The 23,313-nt window shown below is 41.5% G+C and overlaps 1 long non-coding RNA gene across 5 annotated transcripts in view; it reads right to left on the bottom strand.

Moving 5' to 3' along the window:
* Nucleotides 1-23,313, bottom strand: part of LOC128314819 (uncharacterized) — a 100,961-nt gene that overhangs the window by 16,035 nt on the left and 61,613 nt on the right. For all 5 annotated transcript variants that reach the window (XR_008296914.1, XR_008296911.1, XR_008296912.1 and 2 more), the window contains exon 2: nucleotides 6,247-6,372. This is a non-coding gene — a long non-coding RNA (uncharacterized LOC128314819). The remainder of the gene's footprint in view (nucleotides 1-6,246; nucleotides 6,373-23,313) is intronic.

Raw genomic sequence — 23,313 nt, 5'->3', positions numbered from 1 at the left:
CATAAATACTTATATACATGTCATGAATTTTTATTTTAAAGTTTTAAAGTTTATTTTAAAGTTTTAAAGGGGCAGAGACAGAGGGAAAGCAAGAATCCCAAGCAGACTCCACATTGTCAGCCCAGAGCCTGACGTGGGGCTTGATCTCAGGAACCGTGAGATCATGACCTGAGCCGAAATCAAAAGTCAGACGTTTAACCACTGACTGAGCCACCCAGGCTCCCCCATGAGCTTTTTAATACCAAGACTACAATCTCATATCTAAAAAATTAATAATTTCATAATTACAAATATTCACTCAGTGGTCACACTAGCCTAATGGTCTTATGGTTTTTGTTGTTGTTTTGTTTTTTACAGTTTGTTCACATCATGAGCCAAATAAGTCACACTGATGTTTCCCAACTCCTTTTTAATCTAAACGTTCCCCTCCGCCTTTTTTTTTCTATGAGGAATTTATTTGCTGATAGTTTTCAATAAGTCTTCTTCCTTCCAGTCATAAAAGCAAGTGCATATGGGCATTGAAAAAAGCTTGAGAAATGCCAAAATTCATCATTGTTTTTAAAATCACCCTAAGTTGGAATCCTAGTATCCAACTTCATCAACATTTTGGTATGCTTTCCTTCCTAATGTAGTTTGAGGTAAAGACTAAACAGAAAGAAAAAATAACACCACTGCAGAGAGATCGATCATTGGCGTCTTACCCACTCCAGTGGAATATAGATCTCTGTGGCACTGTGCCCTTACAATAAATCCTCAGCTCCTACAACATGACCGTTTTTAAGATTTCTGAAACATAATACCAGATTGCCCTCCAGAAAGACTACCAACCTGTTCCCTCGCCAGCAGTGTTTGGGAGCACGAACATAATCTTCAATGGCTGGTGGGACTAGACTAGAAAATGACTTGGTTTGGAAAGACCAGGGAAGCCCTCTGGAAGCTTAGGGATGTCAGGAGAGCAGGAAGTGAGCCCTGGGGGAGACAGAGAGGAAGGTAGGCCGTCCACAGGAACAGAGGATACCACCAGCCTCTCACACAGCCATGTGAAGATGGTCTACTGAGCCAGGAGGTGTCCACAGTCCAACAGAAACCTTTGTAAGCAGTGGAAGGGGACGACTACTGGAGAATTCCGCTGACATAGCCTACAGGAACAGCGCTTTCTCAACAACGGGGACTTAAAGCCCTTTCATCAGCCAGTCCATTCACCTCGAGCTTTCCTGAGGGTGCAAACCAAACTCTGTCTGTCCTTGAACACCATTTGCTTTGGGGGTTTTACCCTCGTTCCTGTCTGAATTTCTAATAAAGAGGACATGCCAATTTCCTCATGAAAACGTGTTAGGTTGGTTTCATCTCCTGACCAGGTATTTCTGCACAGTTCTGGTCCTCGCCAGGATACTGACTTTTAGAGTAGTGACTATGTTACGTCTACTTTTCTCGCATGGCTTTGCAAGCTCACGAGTAGTGGAGGCTTACCCAAAAACAGTCTTTAATTTTGGAAACTTCATAAAAATAACTTCGCCCAGGTCCTTAAAAAGGAATAAAGCATGATTCCTGCCTTCCAAAAGTTTAGAAAGCCCTCTAAATATATACAGCATGTAATCGACTAAGATGAAATTTGAGAAAGAGAGTCCAACAACCCAAGTAAGAAACAGACATAGAAGCGATTCACCAAAAAGCAAGACAAAGGGCAAAAGGATAGAAAAAGCCCAATGTCACTAATATGTCGGTAGATGCAATGAAATATACTCAGGCTGTTGGCAAGGTACTGAGAACAGATACATTTATATACTGTAGGTTGGAGGTGTAAATTGTCACAGTTTTTTGGAAGGTAATTTGGCAACATTAACTAAAAATACAGTCTCATCACAGTAATTCAACTTGTAGATGTCTATCCTAGAGAACTTCTCACACTTGTGCACAAAAAAGCACGATCAGTGATGGTCACTGTGAATGTCCATCAGTAAAGGTCTGCCTGATCCATGGTTCATGTTCTGGAATTCTAGAGAACAGCCCCGGCACTTAAACAGAGCAATCTCTAAAGTAGACCAATCTCTGGGACACATTATAAAGTGTAAATAAACAAGGTACAAAGCAGTACATACAGAATGGTCCCACCCATGTACAATAAAGCAAAGCAATCGTGTTTTTTAGGTAGATGTAGAAGCGGTAAATGGCCAGAAATAACAGCAAGAAGTTGCCTCTCAGGTGGAGAGGGACACTGGGGAAATAACTAGGAAGGCAATCTTTTGGCCTTGTCTGTCTATATTCTTTGTATAAGAATGTATTTATATATTGGGGTGTCTGGGTGGCTCAGTCGGTTAAGCATCTGACTCTTGATTTCAGCTCAGGTCACGGTCTCAGGGTTCATGAGTCCGAGCCCCGTGTCGGGCTCTGCGCTGACAGTGCGGAGCCTGCTTGGGATTCTCTTTCTGTCTCTCTTTGTCTCTGTCTCTCTCTCAAAATAGACATATAAAAACAAAACAAAAAGGAATGTATTTATATATTACTTGGGTGACTAAGAAATATACAAAATTTTAAAGGCTCAGCAGTAGCACGACAATATTCTGACAGTCCTCAGTTTCCTTTCAGCAGTAAAGAGGGTCTACTTCTCCTCAAAAGTAAATACTCCTTATGGTTTTGCATCGTGTCATGTCTAGTAGGACCCTCAGTGTTTTACTTGACTATGAAGTAAAAATGGTCGTGTTCGTTCGTCCAACAGTTCAATGCCAAGTTCATCCTGACCTGGGAAGAACTCTGCATCGAGTGCCACTGGTTAGTGTATTAATGACACCACAAGCAAATACTTCCATCAGCTATTGTTTGGATATGTGTAGGTACCACTGTGACTTGGTGAATCTTCTATGGCATTTTCTCAGAGCCAACTCAAGCTGTGGATCTGCCATATCATCAGGTTTGTGGGTGATGTACTTTTTTTTAAGGAGGCGGCAAAACTTGGCTTGCTTTCTTTGGGAAGGCATGATTTTATTTTCTCAATCTGTGTATCTTGTGACCAGAGTTGGGAAAATTACTAGGATCGGTGATGAAAAATTATTTTGATTTTCAGCTATATTTGAAAAAGCAGAATCACGTTTCTGTCGTCTTTCCTTTAAAGAAGATGATCTAGAAAATTTCATCCACCAGACAACATCACGATATGGACCGTGATCTTCTCTTCTCAAAAGAAATCTACAGAAGATCCAGAAAGATGAACAGGAGAGGGGAAGAAAATGTTCATTCCAATATGTTGATCGTAAATAAGAATGTTGGAGGGAAGACTATTTTGCAATGATTTTCAGGAGAATATTCACGGCAGCTCTTGGTCTCAGCATATGGAAGGGTGTGCGTGTATCTAAGGTCTTTTGTTTGCTCCAGCTGCAGAAACGCTAAGCTGTTCTGTCCATTTGTGGGGTCTCCTCTCATGTACATGTCACCACCACTGACAGATAAGACACAGGCACACGGAAATACACAGAGGACAGGAATGGTCTCCAGTGCCATCCTTGCGACAATTTGCGATCTGGGAAAACAACCGGTTCTCTGCCTTCTTCAAGTACTTCATGAATGAGGGGACTTAAAAATAGAGGAAGGAGGGGCGCCAGGGTGGCTCTGTCGGTTAAGCGTCTGACTTCGGCTCAGGTCATGATCTCGCAGTTCACAGGTTCGAGCCCCACATTAAGCATCTGACTTCGTCTCAGGGCATGATCTCACAGTTTGTGGATTTGAGTCCTGTGTCGGGCTCTGTGCTGACAGCTCCGAGCCTGGAGCCTGCTTCAGATTCTGTGTCTCCCTCTCTCTCCGCCCCTCCTACACTCACACTCTGTCTCTCTCTCAAAAATAAACATTTTTAAATTTTTTTTTTTTAAACAGAGGAAGGAAAAAAAGAACCACTAGTAAAAGTTTTTACAATGGCTATCACTGTGTCTCTCACATACTTTCCTTACAATATAACTGCCTTCACCACTAGAGGGTGGCAGAGGGGACCAAGGCTAGATCATAAAAATGCCATGCATTTCCACGTTGCTCTCTTAGACCTCTACCTTACCATGCTCTGAGCGAGCCCAGGCCACGTGCATGAAGAGGCTCTGAATAAGCGGTCCAGGTGACAACCCCAGCCAAGGTCCCAGCAGATAGCCAGTATCACCCATCATGCATGTAAGTGAGGAAGGCTTCATGGTGACTTCTACCCCAGCCACCCCCAAATGCAGTCCCAAATGAGAAAGGCCTTGCTGACCCCAGGCGACTCCCGGTACCATCAGAGATAATAAAATGATTGCTATTGTTTTGAGCCACTAGGTTTCTTCTTTTTTTTTTTTTTAAGTAGTGAGAATTATACTTCTTAAGCAATTATTAGGTTGTAGACCTAAATGTATGTTAAGCATTACACATATGTTTTGTCACTTAAACTTCACAAACAGCCTATTAAAGATGGTGGGTGTTGGGGTGCCTGGGTGGCTCAGTCGGTTAAGTGTCCGACTTCAGCCCAGGGCATGATCTCCTAGTTCGTGGGTTCGAGCCCTGCATCGGGCTCTGTGCTGACAGCTCGGAGCCTGGAGCCTGCTTCGGATTCTGTGTCTCCCTCTCTCTCTGCCCCTCCCCTGCTCATGCTCTGTCTCTGTGTCAAAAATAAATAAAAACATTAAAAAAAAAAGATGGTGGGTGTGACACAATTAAAGAATGCTATGAAGGCCACCCAACCTGGGAGCTGGCAGTCTGCGGTTCAAATCCAGGAGAGTTTAGAGCCTGACCTCTCTTCTCACGATGGCCTGTCCCCTCGGAGGGTGCAAGGGAGCCCTGGAGGTTCCTGGAAGGCCACCCCATCCCAGCCTCTTGTTCCAGATGGGGAAATGGCCTGTCCAACTTGCACAGCCAGCCCAAGACACATTTCCCCCTCCGGCACTTAGGAGAAACCTGCACTAGGAACCCAAGCTGCATCTATAAATTCTTGTTCGTCACTTGGGACTGACACAGGCCATGACCGCACCCCACTGCTGGGTCATCACTCTGGTCAAGAACAGCAGTTTGCTCTCTTTTGTGTGAGTGTGGTAAAATAAACATAACATTTCTAGATTCCAAAAGGCTTCCCAGACTTTTCCAAGCCTATGGACTTTCTACACCAGCTCCGCTGATCGCAGATTATGTTCATGTTCGCAAACATTACTGGTGAGAGAACATTTAGCCATTTAGTACATTTAAGCGCTCGGTTCCGTGGCATTAAGTACATTCACCTGTTGTGCAACCATCACGGCCATCCAATGCTAGAACTTTTTTTATCCTCCCTTTGGAAACTGTGCACCCATTAAACAGCAACTCCCCACTGCCCCCAGCCCCAGGGAACTGCCATCTTACTATCGGTCTCTGAAGTCTGATGACTCTGGGTACTTCATATAAGTGGGATCCTACAGTTGCTGTCCTTTCGTGACTGGCTAATTTCACTTAGCACAAGGTCCTCAAGGTCTATCTATTTTGTCGCATGTTTCAGAATTTTCTTCCTTTTTAACGTTGGATGTTATTCCATTCCATGTTTACACCACATTTTATTTATCCATTCATTTATCAAGAGACATTTAGGCTGTTTCCACCTTTTGGCTATTATGAATAATGCAGTTATAAACATGGGTGTGAAAGTATCTGGTCAAGTCCCTACTTTAAGTCGTTATAGATCCCAAAGCGGTATTGACGGATCATGTGGTAGTCTTTATTTTTTACAGTCCCACCAACAATACACAAGTGTTCCAATTTCTCCACATCCTTGCCAACACTTTTTATTTTCTGTTTGTTTTTTTATGATAGCCACCCTAACGGATGTGGACTGATATCTCATTGTGGTTTTGATTCGCATTTCCCTATTGAAGGCTGCTAAGTTTGGGGATGATTAGTGACACAGAAATAGATGACCAGGACATTAATTAATCACATTTCTCTTGAGCATTGCCTAGGACAGATAGCCTTGTCTGTACAGAAATAGATTATTCTAGTCATTCTGGAGCAGTCTCTTTCTTACTCTTCACTTTTTTTTTTTTAATGATTATTTCTTTGTTTGGAGAGTGAGAAAATGAAGGACCAGAGGAGGGGCAAGAGAGAGAGAGAATCCCAAGCAGCCTCCCCACTGATGGCACGGAGCCCTACACGGGGCTCGATCCCACCTAACCCTGAGCTGAAATCAAGAGTCAGGTGCTTCACCGACTGAGCCACCCAGGCGCCCCTTGCTCTTTACGTTCCTAGCAGAGGCAAAATGCTCTTGCCTCATACCTCTCAGAGATGCTCAGATCCAGCCCTACTCTCTAGTTCAGTTCTTTGTGACTTTGTACTTGGACTTAGTGTTTCCATTCAGGAATTCCTTCTCTGTACTGGCTGCAAAATCTGTTGTCACAAATCCTGAGGGGGAAAAAAACCAGTCAAGAAATTAGGAAAAATGGAAAAAAAAAGAATGCAGTGACACTCACAGCTTCACAGTCAACACAGAGATGTTACGGTTTCAAGGGAATCCACTGATGTCAAGGGCAGGAAAGGCTGATGAGGGAATCGAATGGTAAGGACGGCATTTTCAGGCACCGGGGCTGGAGCATGGAGCAGGGAAGTTCACCGTCTAATCACACAGTCTGACTCGTAGCTGTTGCCATGTTACAAGTGTGTCTGAGGTATGGTCTGCTGACAAGGAGCCATTCGTGGAAACAATGGTAATAAATTTACACACACGGTCTATTTCATATAAATCCTGTGAGTGGGATTCCAAGAAGTAACACGTTTAAGAAGCAGAATAAGTCCTTACATTCTGGAACTTCAACACATGATTCTGTCTAGTGGCATCAACCTTGCTAAAAGATCCACACGTCTGTTATTTGAACACTCCCCGGTCGTGTTCACAGTTTTCCAGTGTTTACATGCTATAGGTTACTTTGACAGAAGAAATACAAACAGAAGAAAATAGGAATGCTGTTGCGGAATACTCCAGTGGGGAATTAGAAACCGATGGAAAACTGAATCAGCAGAGCAACGCAGATTATACGTTTGATAGCAAATCCCAAGCCAGGGCAAAGAGACAAAATGTTTTCATCAGTAAAAGGGAATAAGCTTATGTGAAGCAGCCAGCGACCCTAATGCCCAATTTGAAGACGGTTTTGGACGCACTCTTAAAAATTCAACTAATGTCAATGCGAAATGGAAGAAAATTTTCTGGTTCTGGGATAGCCGTCACGAAATGAGGATCAAGACTGTACAACAGGGGAATTGGTGCTGTGTGGTTTTAAAGTTTTCACTTAAAGAATGGACAACTGGCTGACACTAATAGAACCCTGCATGTCAACTACAATTTAAAAACAACTTAAGCACCTGACTCCTAATTTCAACTCAGGTCGTGATCTCACGGTTCATGAGTTTGAGCCCCACGTTGGGCTCTGCACTGACAGCATAGAGCCTGCTTGGAATTCTCTCTCCTCTTCCTCTCTCTGTCTCTCCCCCGTTCTCTCTCTCTCTCTCTCTCTGTTTCAAAATAAGCAAACATTTAAAAAAAAAAAGGTTTTAAAAAATAAAAAGTGGGCAAATGGATAAATACTAAATATGGCATTTCAAGTGTTTTAAGATGATTTTCAGTTGGCTTTTGTGTCCGTATTCCCATCTTACATTTTTTGTCATCAGATATATTAAGTGGAGATCATTTTTACATAAATTACATATTATTTTACATATATTACCTATGTCCTCTTGTTACAATATATTTCTCAGCAATAAAAAAAACAACTATTCACATGTTGCTATATCTTTATAGCAGAAAATCAAGAGCAAGTAAATAACCCCATCACAGAAAAAATATTTACCACTTATTATGGTCACTCATTATTTAAAAACATAAATAGAATTTGTTTTTAAGAAAAACAGAATGGTTTATGATTTGGGGATTTCATGGACATTCCAGAGACGTTCCTCTTCTTGTTCGTGAATCACAAAGATTCCAAGATTAGCCTGTTGGGAATCTGGAAATATAGCTGGGCTACTGCGGACTCCTCCCTCTTGGCCCTGCTGTTACCTCTGTCACGCTCTATCTGTGCTCCTCCTGTTCTCTTAAAGGTCCATCAGAAAACCAGAGCTGCACACATCATTTTCCTGCCTAGAACCCCTCACCACGTCTCACAACATCTGTGTGCACACACCCCTACGTGCCTACAGTTTTTAGAGCCCCCGCAATATAGGTCCATTTATAAACTGCATCGATGTGCTACTATACAAAACCTGGACGTTCAAACATGCAACCTGTAAAAATTTTAAAGAATGAAATTTTTAAAATACAAAACTTCTAATTTTATATCCCAGCAAACCAGTAAATGAATCATTTGAGGTAACTTTTAAGAGGTCACACACCTTAGTTTGGGGCTCACTGATTTGAAGAATAAAAATTCAAGTTCCTTAGCAATTTTCTACACGATTGGGCCATCCTCACACTTCTCTGTGCTTTGAGCACCCTCCTGTATGTGGAACATCTCATTATTTTGCCCTCTGTAGTCCTTGCTGCAGAATGATCTGGTCTCCTATTTTGCTTGGTGAAATTCTTCCCACTTAAAAAAAAATTTTTTTTAATGTTTATTTTATTTTTGGGAGAGAGACAGAGTGTGAGCTGGGGAGGGGCAGAGAGAGGGAGACAAAAAATCTGAAGAAGGGTCCAGGCTCCCAGTTGTCAGCACAGAGCCCAACGCGGGGCTTGAACTCATGACCCGTGAGATCGTGACCTGAGCCAAAGTCGGACGCTTAACAGACTGAACCACCTGGGCATCCCAAAATTCTTCCCACTTTTAATTCACAGCCTAATCATCTACTCTTCCAAGAAAGCTCCTTTTCTCTAAGAAGAGTTGGTGAATGATACTAATCCTAGTTTTTATTTTCAGCTTCAAGCCCAGACTGCCCGTCCCGCACCAGGCAGTGCACAAGGAGTCTACAGACACCATCTCATGTATGCACAGCAACATCCCAGTGAGGCACTTCGTGCTCTCCTTTTTTGGACAAAACAACGGAGGCTCAATCCACCTGGATTTGGAGCCCAAGCACAAGACTGTTTTCCAGTGACTTCTTTCATGGCCCTTCCCCATTGCTGTACACTTTTCCGTAGCCCTATCCCTCACACAGCAGTGTGCCCTGGAAATCTGGTGCTGCTTTTCACTAATTTCTACATCCTTGCCTTCCAGCGTCATACCTAACATAAGAAAGCAACTCCACACTGGACCAGATGGACTTAACAGATATATTCAGAACATTTCATCCTAAAGCAGTGGAATATACATTCTTCTCCAGTGCACATGGAATGTTCTCCAGAATAGACCACACACTGGGACACAAATCACGCCTCAACAAGTACAAAATGATCGAGATCATACCATACATATTTTCAGACCACAACGCTATGAAACTCAAAGTCAACCACAAGAAAAAAATTGGAAAGGTAACAAATATTTGGAGAACATCCTACTAAAGAACATCCTACTAAAGAATGAGTGGGCTAGCCAAGAAGTTAAAGAGGGAATTAAAAAGTACATGGAAGTTGGGGCGCCTGGGTGGCTCAGTCGGTTAAGCGTCCGACTTCAGCTCAGGTCACGATCTCGCAGTCTGTGAGTTCGAGCCCCACGTTGGGCTCTGAGCTGATGGCTCAGAGCCTGGAGCCTGCTTCCAATTCTGTGTCTCCCTCTCTCTCTGCCCCTCCCCCGTTCATGCTCTGTCTGTCTCTGTCTCTCTCTGTCTCAAAAAAAAAAAAAAAAAGTACATGGAAGCCAATGAAAATGATAACACCACAACCCACAACCCAAAACCTCTGAGTTGCAGCAAACGTGGTCCTAAGAAGAAAGTATACAGCAATACAGGCTTGCTTTCTTTCTTTCTTTCTTTCTTTCTTTCTTTCTTTCTCTTTCTTTCGTTCTTTCTTTCTTTCTTTCCTTTTTTAAACTGACTGAGCCACCCAGGGACCCTTTATTTTATTTTTAATTTTATTTTTTCTTTTTTAAAATTTACATCCAAATTAGTTAGCATATAGTGAAACAATGATTTCAGGAGTAGATTCCTTAATACCCCTCACCCATTTAGCGCATCCCCCCTCCCACAACGCCTCCAGTAATCCTGTTTGTTCTCCATATTTTTGAGTCTCTTCTGTTTTGTCCCCCTCCCTGTTTTTATATTATTTTTGTTTCCCTTCCCTTATGTTCATCTGTTTTGTCTCTTCAAGTCCTCATATGAGTGAAGTCATATGATTTTTCTCTTTCTCTGACTAATTTCACATAATACCCTCCAGTTCCATCCATGTAGTTGCAAATGGCAAGATTTCATTCCTTTTGATTGCCAAGTAATACTCCATTGAGCAATACAGGCCTTCTGTATTGAAGAAGGAAGGAAGGTCACAGATACACAACCTGACTTTACACCTTAAAGAGCTGGGAAAAGAACAACCCAAACCCAAAACAAGCAGAATACAGGAAATAAAGATTAGAGCAGAAATCAGTGCTATTAAAACAAACAAAAAAAAAAACCAAAAAACAAAAAACAAAAACAAAAACCCACAATAGAACAGATAAATGAAACCAGAAGCTGGTTCTTTGAAAGAATTAACAAAATTGATAAACCCCTAGCCAGTTTGATCAAAAAGAAAAAGGAAAGGACCCACATAAATAAAATCAAGAATGAAAGAGGAGAGATCACAACCAACACAGTGGAAATAAAAACAATAATAAGAGAATATTATGAGCAACTATATGCCAATGAAATGGGCAATCTGGAAGAAATGGACAAATTCCTAGAAACATATACACTACCAAAACTGAAACAGGAAGAAATAGAAAATTCTAACAGACCCATAACCAGCAAAGAAATAGAATTAGTAATCAAAAATCTCCCAAAAAACAAGAGTCCAGGGCCAGATGGCTTTCCAGGGGAATTCTATCAAACATTTAAGGAAGAGTTAACACCTATTCTCTTGAAGCTGTTCCAAAAAATAGAAATGGAAGGAAAACTTCCAAACTCTTTCTATGAAGCCAGCATTACCTTGATTCCAAAACCAGAAAAAGACCCCACTAAACAGGAGAACTAAGACCATTTTTCCTGATGAATACAGATGCAAAAATCCTCAGCAAGATACTAGCCAACTGGATCCAACAATACATTAAACAAATTATTCACCACGACTAAGTGGGATTTATACCTGGGATGCAGGGCTGGTTCAATATCCGCAAAATAATCACTGTGATACATCACATCAATAAAAGAAAGGTCAAGAACCATATGATCCTCTCAATAGTTGCAGAGAAAACATTTGACAAAATACAACATCCTTTCTTGATAAAAACCCTCAAGAAAGTAGGGATAGAAGGATCATACCTCAAGATCATGAAAGCCATATATAAATGACCCACCGTTAATATCATCCTCAATGGGGGAAAACTGAGAGCTTTCCCCCTAAGGTCAGGAACAAGACAGGGATGTCCACTCTCGCCACTGTTATACAATATAGTATGGGAAGTCTTAGCCTCTGCAATCAGACAACACAAAGAAACAAAAGGCATCCAAGTGGGTCAGTAGGAGGTCAAACTTTCACTCTTCAAAGATGACATGATACTATATATGTAAGACCCAAAATATTCCACCAAAAAACTGCTAGAACTAATCCATGAATTCAGCAAAGTGGCAGGATATAAAATCAATGCACAGAAATTGGTTGCATTCCTATATGCCAACAATGAAGCATCAGAAAGAGAAATCAAGGAATCGATCCCATTTACAATTGCACCAAAACCCATAAAATACCTAGGAATAAATCTAACCAAAGAGATGAAAAATCTATACACTGAAAACTATAAAAAGCTTATGAAAGAAATTGAAGAAGACACAAAGAAATGGAAAAATATTCCATGCTCCTGGATAGGAAGAACAAATATTGTTAAAATGTCAATACTACCCAAAGCAATCTACATATTCAATGCAATCCCTCTCAAAATAACACCAGCATTCTTCACAGAACTAGAACAAACAATTCTAAAATTTGTATGGAACCAGAAAAGACCCCGAATAGCCAAAGCAATCTTGAAAAAGAAAACCAAAGCAGGAGGCATCACAATCCCGGACTTAAAGCTATACTACAAAGCTGTAATCATCAAGACAGTATGGTACTAGCACAAAACAGACACTCAGATCAATGGAACAGATAGAGAACCCAGAAATGGACCCATAAACATATGGCCAACTAATCTTCAACAAAGCAGGAAAGAATATCCAATGGAATAAAAACAGTCTCTTCAGCAAGTGGTTCTGGGAAAACTGGACAGCAACAGGCAGAAAAATGAACCTGGACCACTTTCTTACACCAGACACAAAAATAAACTCAAAATGGATGAAAGACCTCAATGTAAGACAGGAAGCCATACAAAATCCTTAAGGAGAAAGCAGGCAAAAACCTCTCTGATCTTGGCCACAGCAACTTCTTACTCAACACGTCTCCAGACTCAAGGGAAACAAAAGCAAAAATGAACTACCGGGACCTCATCAAAATAAAGGCTTCTGCACAGCAAAGGAAACAATCAGCAAAACTAAAAGGCAACCGACAGAATGGGAGAAGATATTTGCAAATGACATATCAGGTAAAGGGTTAGTATCCAAAATCTATAAAGAACTCAAACTCAACACCCAAAAAACAAATAATCCAATGAAGAAATGGGCAAAAGACATGAATAGACACTTCTCCAAAGAAGACATCCAGATGGCCAACTGACACATGAAAAAATGCTCCACATCACTCATCATCAGGGAAATACAAATCAAAACCACAATGAGATACCACCTTACACCTGTCAGAATGGCTAACATTAACAACTCAGGCAACAACAGATGTTGGCGAGGATGTGGAGAAAGAGGAACCCTTTTGCGCTGCTGGTGGGAATGAAAACTGGTGCGGCCCCTCTGCAAAACAGTATGGAGGTTCCTCAAAAAATTAAAAATAGAACTGCCCTACAGTCCAGCAATTGCACTACTAGGTATTTATCCAAGGGATACAGGTGTGCTGTTTCGAAGGGGCACACACACCCCAATGTTTATAGCTATTTAGTTTAGTGCTATTAACAATAGCCAAAGTATGGAAAGAGCCCAAGTGTCCAATGATAGATGAATAGATAAAGAAGATGTGGTATATATATACAATAGAGTATTACTCAGCAATCAAAAAGAATAAAATCTTGCTGTTTGCAACTACATGTATGGAACCACAATGTATTACTCTAAGCGAAATTGGAGAAAGACAAATATCACATGACTTCACTCATACAAGGACTTTAAGACACAGAACAGATGAACACAAGGGAAGGGAAGCAAAAATAATATAAAAACAGGGAGGGGGACAAAATAAAAGAGACTCACAAATATGGAGAAAAAACTGAGGGTTGCTGGAGGGGTTGTGGGAGTGGGGGATGGGCTAAATGGGTAAGGGGCATAAGGAAATCTACCCCTGAAATCATTGTTGCACTATATGCTAACTTCGATATAATTTTTTTAAATAGTAAATTAATTAATTAAAAAAAAAAGAAAGCAACTCAATGGGGATGCCGGGTGGCTCAGTTGGTTAAGCATCCAACTTTGGCTCAGGTCATGATCTCAGGATTCATAAGTTCAGGCCCCACATTGGGCTCTGTGCTGACCACTCAAAGCCTGGAGCCTGCTTCAGATTCTGTGTCTCCCTCTCTCCGTGCTCCTTCCCCACTCACATTGTCTCTCTCTCTCTCAAAAACAAACATTAAAAAAAAAAGAAAGCAACCCAATGGTTACTGAATAACTTTGTAAGCAATGTGAAAAGTAATCTTGTCATCCTCCACAGTTTGTATATTGATATGGTTCTGAAGCAAATACATCCTAATAAACAACTATATTATAAAACTGAGCCTCCCAGGCGTCCAGAGGAAAAAAAATGTTTAAAAAAATTCACTATTCCATGTCTCTGATGAGCGGCCAGATTTTCTTCCCCAAGCATATATAAGTTATTAGTTGTTTATTTAGTAAGAGTGTGAAAAATCAAAGATGATGTACCCACTACTAACTTTCTAAGAATAACTTTAAGAACAGCAACAAAAGAAAGTATAATAAGCATGGTTCCCTAAAAGACCCATATTCTTTGAAAAGGTAACTGACAGGGAGCACCTGGGTGGCTCAGTCGACTGAGCATCCGACTCTTGATTTCAGCTAAGGTCATGGGATCAAGCACTGCATCAGGCTCTGTGCCAATCATGGAGGCTGCTTGGGATTCTCTCTCTCCATCGCGCTCTCTCTCTCCTTCTCTCCCTCTCGGTCTCAAAGACTGGGCACTCAGGACTCCCTGGAAATTTCTGATGGCAAACACTACTCCAGCAGACATCCAATTGCTGCAAATCTCCTGCACACTCTCTCCACATTTACACAGCTCCCCATTTGGGGAAAGGAAAGCCTGTCTTCATGAGACAGACTGAAAAACTCTGTAGCCTGCCAATCACATGCACCCAGGAGATGGTCTCATTGGGACCCAGGATGCCTGAAGCCCCGTGGTCACTAAAGCAAGCTAGGTATATATAGAATACAGAAGGTGCACACAGTCCTTTTCTTAGAATCCAGTTCGCTTCTTCCAGCCCCGGCTGGAAATATGGTGAGGAAATATGGACACATTTCTCTACTCCAATTTGTCTTCCCAGGTCCAACAATTGGTTTTATAGCAGTAAAATTTCCAGAAAATTTGCTAAAGCTAATCCCTTCAGGGTCACAGGCATGGCCATCTATCATACTTAGCAGGGAAAGCCTCCTCACCCTCACTCTTCCCTGGCCAAAGAGTCATTTTAGCCAGATGTCTACCACCCACACTCTGAGGGCGTGAGCACAGCTTCTGACAGAAGCTGTCAGCGAATTTGCCTCCACTTGGTTTAGCCAGAATGGAGGGGGAATCCCCCCAGATCCAAGGAATGGAGGGGAGCTGGCTACCTAAGAGATAATTCAGTATTTCACGATCACCCCCTATGTATAGTTTCTGTGAGTATTATGTAGAAAAGAGTGTCCCTTTCTTCATCTTGAGTTTCAGAACGGAGGCCCCTGTCATCTAAGCTTTAGTCCCTGCCAGGACCATGGACAGAAAAGTGGATCTGCTCTGGGGAGAAGAGGGTAGAAACCCATCCCACAAGGCTAGACTTTCAATTAAGAAATATCCTCCAAAATCCTGGGTTCTTAAAACAGATGTCTGCCCGGTTATGCAATCTTGACACACTATCTAGGCTTCATGGTTTAGGAGAATTTCCTTAACTTAAGTTTCCCACTTGATAAAAATGTGAGCACAATTGTGATTCCCACCCCCCCACCCCCAGTGAAAGGATACAGTGCAGTTTAACTAATTAAAAGCTAACCAGAGGGCCCTGAACTTGAGCCATGCAGAGCGCCTCATCTCTGAGTTACCCAACAATAAAAGCCAGAAAGCAACAACAACCCGGAGACCTAACAAAACAGTTTGAAGACATCGGAGGGCAGCAACATACTCAGGACTTAGAAAAGAGAAGGGAAACTCAAGGAGGGGAGCTGGAGTTTTCATCCACAGAGTGTTTGCTAATTCACAGTACAGGGCACAGAGACCTAATGCAGTCTGACACTGGACAGGTGAGATCAACACTGGAGTTCAGGGCTACCCAGTCAGCTAGGAATTGAGGACTCAAGATCCTGGAGAAAAAGGAACTGCAGAGAAAGAGAACCCACATTCCTCGAAGAGGCATCTGCTAGAGTGTACATGGCAGAGTGGGACAGGGGGACAGCAGGAGGGCGGGACAGCTGGAGGGAGGCAGCCATGCTGGAGAGCACTGCCTGGTCCCATGAAATGTACACACGCCAGTGGTACAGTGACTAATAACTAAGGAATAAACACATCAGCACAAAAATGAGCAAGAAGCTGGTGCAGAGCAACAAACTGAGGAGTGTAATTAACCTGAGCGTCTACAATTAAACTACAAGGAAAAACGAAACTATAATAGTAACAAACTATAAGATACTTACACACAGATGTAAAAAGAAATGTAAGAGAGCAGTATAGAGACTTCTGAATAATTGAATAGACCTAGACCTCTTGGATTTCTGGATAGGAAGTCTCAAAATTATTAAGATCAACCCTTCCCACAATAGTCTGTATATTTAACACAACTCCAGGTGAGATCCCAAAAGATTACTGGGAACACTAGATGAAAATTAATTCTAAAATGAATATAGAAGAATAAGCCTGTGAGACTATTCGGAGAATGTTTGAAAAAAGAAAGTAGTGAGGACAAACTGTCCCTAGCAGCTTAGAATACATTATAAAGTTCTAATAACAGGGATAGCTATCACGGAGATAGACTAGATCCTATGTGGATTAAAGACATGTGTAAACAAGTCATAAAACACAAACTATAAAAATAATGCAATGCAAGTCCCCATTTATAGATATCATTTATATATATATGGTGATCTCTCCTTTTTTTTTTTTTTTTTTTGAAAGAGCGCACGCAAGAGCTGGGAGAAGGGTGGAAGGAGAGAATCCCAAGCAGGCTCTGCACTGTCAGCACAGAGCCCCAGGCAGGACTCAATCTCAGGAACTGTGAGATCATGACTTGAGCAGAAATGAGGAGTTGGACACTTAACTGAGCCATGCAGGCACTTCAGTAATTTCATTTTTTATAACACATACCTTGATCCATTTTGGAACTTTGTTTGCTTTAAGGAAGTAGGAATTAAGCTTTGTTTTTCATGAGTAATTTACAAATAACCCTCCTCCTAAGCTGGTATCCTGTGATTCATTCACTGTCTCATCCTTTACCTATTATAATCACTACATTTTCATAGGTTTTCATGTGCAGGGGTAAAATCTACCTAATTTTTTTTATCTCTAGATTTTCTCCCAGCTATTCTCTTACATATTCTTTCATATGACCTTTTAAATTATTTCACTAGGGCACCCGGGTGGCTCAGTCATTTGGGTGTCTGACTTCATCTCACAGGTCATGAGTTCAAGTCCTGTATTGGGCTCACTGCTGTCAGCTCAGAGCCCATTTTGGATCCTCTCTGCCCCTCCCCTGCTCGTGCTCTTGTGCTCACTCGCTCTCTCTCAAAAATAAACATTAAAAAGTATATTTCATCAAATCACAAAAATAACTTTTGTTTGTGACTGCATTTAATTTCTTGATACGTTTGGGAAGAGGTGACATTTCTACAACGTTGACTCTTTGGACCCAATCAGAAGATTAGCTAATAAGTTTTCTTAAAGAGGCATATTTTCAAAATAAAGGATAGAATATATGTATTTACTAATTATATTTATTATTCAGCTGTAATAATTTGTATAATCTGTCAATGATGGAAAGAGATTTACATCTCTATGATTAGGTTGTAATACATTTTCAGCAATTTTTATCTTAAAGGTAATCCTGATATTTTTACATTTGATTTTCATAGAAGTTGAACTTCTATACATTTTTAAATGATTACTGATTCCTCTCCATCCGCTCTGATATGCCAGATCAGATTGTGAGCTTCCTCAAAATCTAAGTTTTTAAAATTTTAATTCCAGGAGCACCTGGGGGGCTCACTCGATGGAGTGTCCTATTTCAGTTTAGGTCATGATCTCACAGTTCGTGAGTTCGAGCCCCATTCTGGGCTCTCTGCTGCAGTATAGAGCCCACTTCAGATCCTCTGTCCCCACCTCTCTCTGCCCCTCCCCCCCCGCCCACTTGCTCGCTCTCAAAAATAAATAAAACATTTAAAAATAAAACATATGCTCTTTGAAAAATATGAAGGGATATTTAAAAAAATAAACTAAAAAACTTTAATTCCAGTATAGTTAAGTGTTATATTAGTTTCAGGTACACACTATAATGATTTGACAATTCTGTACATTACTCAATGCTCATCATAAGCGTACTCTTAATCTCCTTCACCGATTTCTCCCATCCCCCCACCCACCTCCCCTCTGGTAACCATCAGTTTGTTCTCTGTAGTTGAGAGTCTATTTTGGGTTTTTTTGTTTGTTTGTTTGTGTGTTTATTCAATTTACAAAGGAGTAATATCATATGGTATTTGCCTTCTCTGACTTATTTCACTGAGCTGAGCATTATACTCTCTAGATCCATCTATATTGTTACAAGTGGCAAGATTTTATGCTTTTTAATGGCCAATATTCCATCACACACACACACACACACACACACACACACACACACACACACCCCACATCTTTATCCATTCATCAGCTGATAGACACTTGGGTTGCTTCCATAGTTTGGTGAATGAAAATCATGCTGCAATAAACACAATTGCATGTATCTTTTTGAATTAATGTTTTCTTTGGGTAAATATCCAGTACTGAAAGTACTAGATCATAGGTATTTCTATTTTTAATTTTTTTGAGCAATCTCCATACTGTTCTCTAGAGTGGTGACACCAGTGTGCATTCCTACCAACAATGCAAGAGTGTTCCCTTTTCTCCACATCTTTGCCAACATCTGTTGTGTTGATTTCAGCCATTCTGACAGATGTGAGGTGATATCTTAGTGTTACTTTTCTTGTTTTCATATGTCAGCCAGCCAACAGTTCACTTTTGCTACTGTTACTATTTTGTCGTCTGCAGTTATTTGCAATATTAATTGTATTTTGACCTTATTTTATAAAAATAATTGAGACATGGAAACATAAATGGGTTGGTGCTAATAATAAATTCTATCACAATAAAGGAAAAATTCACCAGGTATATTTAAAGCAGCAAATCCTTAGCTTCAACTAGGCATTTATCATGAAAACAAAGCAAAATTAGATGAATTATGTCAAAATCATATTAAGAAAGATGATCGTGTAGAGGAGTAGTGTCCAGTTGAACAGCATACAAGCCACTCAGCTCAATTTTAAGTTTTAGCGGCTACATCAAGGTAAAAAATACAAATTAAATTAATATATTTTCTTTGGCCTGATGTATACATCATTTCAACATACAATGCATATTAAAATTTCTAATATGGGGATGCATTTTTTATAAAAAGACTTAGAAAGCTACTCTTAGGGGTCCCTGGGTGCTTAGTCAGTTGAGCATCTGACTCTTGATTTCAACTGAGGTCATGATCCCAGGGCTGGGGGATTGAGCCCCCTCTCAGGCTCTGTGCTATGTGCGGAGCATGCTTGGGATTCTCTCTCCCCCCTCTGCCCCTCTTCCCCACTGGTGGTGGGGGAATACTTATTTTTTATTAGATGTCTAATTAGATGTCTCTAATAAAAAATAAGTAATTCATTTATTAGAGATCTATAATAAAAAATAAGTATTTCATTTATTAGAGATCTCTAATAAAAATAATTAAAAATAAATAAAATACTTGCTAAAAAAAAAAAAAAGCTACTATTTATTTTACACTTTGAGTCTCCCTTCAGGCCAGCACATTTTCAACCACTCCCAAGCTCATGTCTGATTAGTGGCTACCGTAATGGACGGCACAGATCTAGAAGGCCAGGTATAGTTAGGATGCTTACCATATTTTAGTGGTCTTGGAACAAATTTCCTTTGTAACTTAAAAGACTGTCCAGAATGGCGGGTTACGTTTTCATAAATTTTTTCATGAACGTATTTTAAAAAGAGAACCATCTGCATGACATTTTAATGCTATAGGTTCTTGGCACTTAGGACCTTCTGGAACTTCTTGACCCAGCCACGTAAAGTGACTCTTTGGCATGTTTCAAATTCTTTGCTTAACTTTAACTTGGTGGTAATCTTATGACCCATGCTTTTGTTTGCAATTCCCTGACCTATTGTGCCTATGCTTTTACTTAACATTTTGACTGCTCTGGTTTTAAAAGCATCTCTTGTAGACATGTTTTAATGACCTGTTTTAATGGTCCCTCTACTAGACATTAGTTCATTGGCTTCAATCTGTGATCCAATACCTGAGTAAATGCCACTTCTACGTGGTATTACTACAATTCCACGGATATTTGTGTGAGTGTACATTGATTGCCCATCCCCGCTACACGGCCTGTGTTTTCCGGGAGTCCATCTTGCTTTTCTCCCTCTGACAGTCTGAAATTATTAAGAATGATCTTATTTCAACTTTAAGTAACATACCTAAATATGAATATTTTAAGTCAACTTCACTCAACCTCAGAAGCAGAGCAAATTCTCTTTACTTCTCCCTATGGAAGGTAAGGAAATTCACCCTCTTAGACTGCCTTCTGATATCAGCTCCATGTTTTTGTTGGGATATACTAGGACTTTTGCCCATGATTGTTATTTTTTTTAATTTATTTATTTTCATTTTTGAGAGAGAGACAGAGAGCCAGCAGGGGAACGACAGACAGAGAGAGAGGGAGACATAGAATCCGAAGCAGGCTCCAGGCTCTGAGCTGTCAGCACAGAGCCCAATGTGGGGCTCGAACTCACGAACCGTGAGATCATGACCTGAGCCGAAGTCAGACGCTTAACCGACTGAGCCACCCAGGCGTCCCCATAATTGTTATTTTTAACATCATGAGGTTTTTCTGTAAATAGGTATAATGCCTACACTCTGTATTATAAACATGGTTATTCTAAGTTTAAATAATGGAATGTTTACGGTCCATCAAGACCAGCTACATAATTTGTAGGGCCCTGTTCAAAATGAACACATAGAGCTCTTTGTTCCAAAGTCGAGAATTTTGAAATGGCAACAGTCGAGCATGAAACTCCATGGGACTTTTAAGCATGAAGCCCTGTGTGACGTCACCGATCAAAGTTCATGAAAACCCTGCTGCACACTTTTTATGCGGCTTCTTGATTATTCTTTTTAATAAGCTTTTAATGTTTACTTTGAGACAGAAAGAGAGCTCTCACGAGAAGGGGAGGTGCAGGGCGGTGGACAGAAGATCTGAAGTGGGCTCTGTGCTGACAGCAGAGAGCCAGATGTGGGGCTCGAACTCACAAGCATGTGAGATCATGACATGCACCAAAGTCCTATGCTTAACCGGCTGAGCCACCCAGGCACCCCCGACCCCCGTTATTCTGCTTTATCATTTGGTCTACTGGATGAAGACCAGTCTGTACCAGTCTCGGGCCTGCTGGCCTTCAGATTTCTTCCTCACCCTTCTACTAACTCTGATCCATAGAGGGCCTTCCCTCTGCAAGAGATTTTACCAGATTGAGTCAGCTGGTTTTCAGCCAGGTTTGGCCAACGGGAGAGGATGGCACAGAATGAAAAGGATGGAGTACCGGGAAACAGTATTTCTTGCTTTCTCTGTCCAGCTCCAGCAGGATCTCGAACACCAACTCCCCCTGGGTCTCAAGCAATAGCTCCATTCTAGGTCTGCTAGAATTACAGCTCCCTTCAGGTGACTGGCCCCTGGGGTCTTCCGTCCCACCAAGAAGGCTTACTGTCCCTTCTTGCTATTGCTAATCTTTTAATGTTTGTTTATTTTTGAAACACAGACAGAGCAGGGGAGACAGAATCTGAAGCAGGTTCCAGGCCCTGAGCTGTCGGCACAGAGCTTGATGTGGGGCTCGAGCTTATGAACTGTGAGATCCTGACCTGAGTCGAAGTTTGACATTTAACCAATGGAGACACCCAGGCGCCCCTTGTTATTGCTAATCTTAAAGTGTCTCTTTGTCCTACATGAGCTGCTCTTATATCAAGTGTGAAACCAATTTTCTTTACTCAGTTTCTCATTTCAAATACTCACGAGAAACCTATGTCCTGAGTCCATACAAAGAAGAGACGGTGGTCTGTTACCTTTCTGTGTAAATGACAACTTAGCACGGTGCAGAATTCAGGAATTGCAATGTATCCAAAAAACATACAACACGAACAAAAAACCACACCCCAGAGCAGAGTTTCACACACTTTACCATGCGTCAGAGTCACCTGGAGGGTTTATTAAAAACACATTTCTGGGGCACCTGGGTGGCTCAGTCAGTTATATGTCTGACTCATGATTTTGGCTCCGGAAATGATCTCAGTGGTTTGAGTTTGAGCCCTGCACTGGGCTCTGCACTGACAATGCTGAGCCTGCTTGGGATTCTCCTTCTCTCTCTGTCTCTCTCTTTCTTTCTCTCTGCCCCTCCTGCCTGCGCTCTCTCAAAATAAACACTTTATTTTTTTTAATGTTTATTTTTGAGAGAGAGAGAGAGAGAGAGACAAAGCGTGAGCAGGGGAGGGACAGAGAGGAAGACAGATTCCACAGTAGGCTCCAGCCTCCGAGCTGTCAGCATAGAACCCGACGTGGGGCTTGAACCCACGAACTGCGAGATCATGACCTGAGCCGAAGTCAGATACTCAACCCACTGAGCCACCCAGGCACCCCCAAAATAAACACAGTTTAAAAACGAACAAAAACACAGTTCTGGACCCCACCTCCGGAAAACTGAGGGTAGGGCTCTGGGAGTTAATGTTCTAAGAAGATGCCCAGTAGTGAAGCTGGCACCCTACAGACCGACAGAGAGGCACTGCTGGGAAAGCTGCTCCAAGACCTATGAGGATTTCAGGCCACTTAAAAGATGCCCGCATTTATCTTTGGTTTCAAACTTAACAGGCCATGTGCATAGTTATGCGATTCAGACCTTAACCTTGTAGTTGAGCAAATTCACTGGAATATCATCACGGCATTGTCCGCCCACTGTAAAGGTTTCTTTTTTCCGAGCTGAAGAAGATGGCCTGGACTTATTTTAGAAAAAACAATTTTCTGAAAGTATTTTTAAGTATATATTCCTGTTTCATTTGTTCTCTGTCCTCTACTCGAGGCAGCAACACCAAATTATGCACACATTGGTTCTCCACCGTTAAGACCCCAGCCAGGACACTTCTCTTCGGGGTCTTACAACTTGGTGAGATGTCCTACTGGGCCCAGCTCATCTTCCCAGAGGAGTGCTGCATTGGGAATGAAAGTAGGCACTCTGGGAACTTCGTTTCACAATAAACTTTTCTTTTAATGTTTATTTTAGAGAGAGAGAGAGAGAGAGAGAAAGAGGGGAGGGGAAGAAAGAGAGGGGACAGAAGATCCAAAACGGGCTCTGAGCTATCAGCACAAAGCCCGATGCAGACTCGAACTCACCAACGAGGAGAACGTGACCTGAGCCAAGTTGAAGCTTAACCAACGCCACCCAGGCGCCTCCTTACATATTCTTTATATGCATCTGTTAAAATAGTGGGGAGCCAACCACAGATCTGGCCTCTGAGAGAGCCAGGGTCTGTAAAATGAAACATGGCACATGGCGTTGGCTACTACTCCATCCTGCCACCAAGGTCATTCTGTGTTGAGGGACTGGCCCGACCCCGTTTTCTCCCTCAGTTTTTCCAGATATCTAATCTCCATCCTCCAAATTGGGGA

Source organism: Acinonyx jubatus, chromosome A2 (genome assembly GCF_027475565.1).
Source record: "Acinonyx jubatus isolate Ajub_Pintada_27869175 chromosome A2, VMU_Ajub_asm_v1.0, whole genome shotgun sequence".
NCBI lineage: Eukaryota > Metazoa > Chordata > Mammalia > Carnivora > Felidae > Acinonyx > Acinonyx jubatus.
The sequence above is the reverse complement of the archived record's forward strand: the minus strand, read 5'-3'. Positions and strand labels throughout refer to the sequence as shown.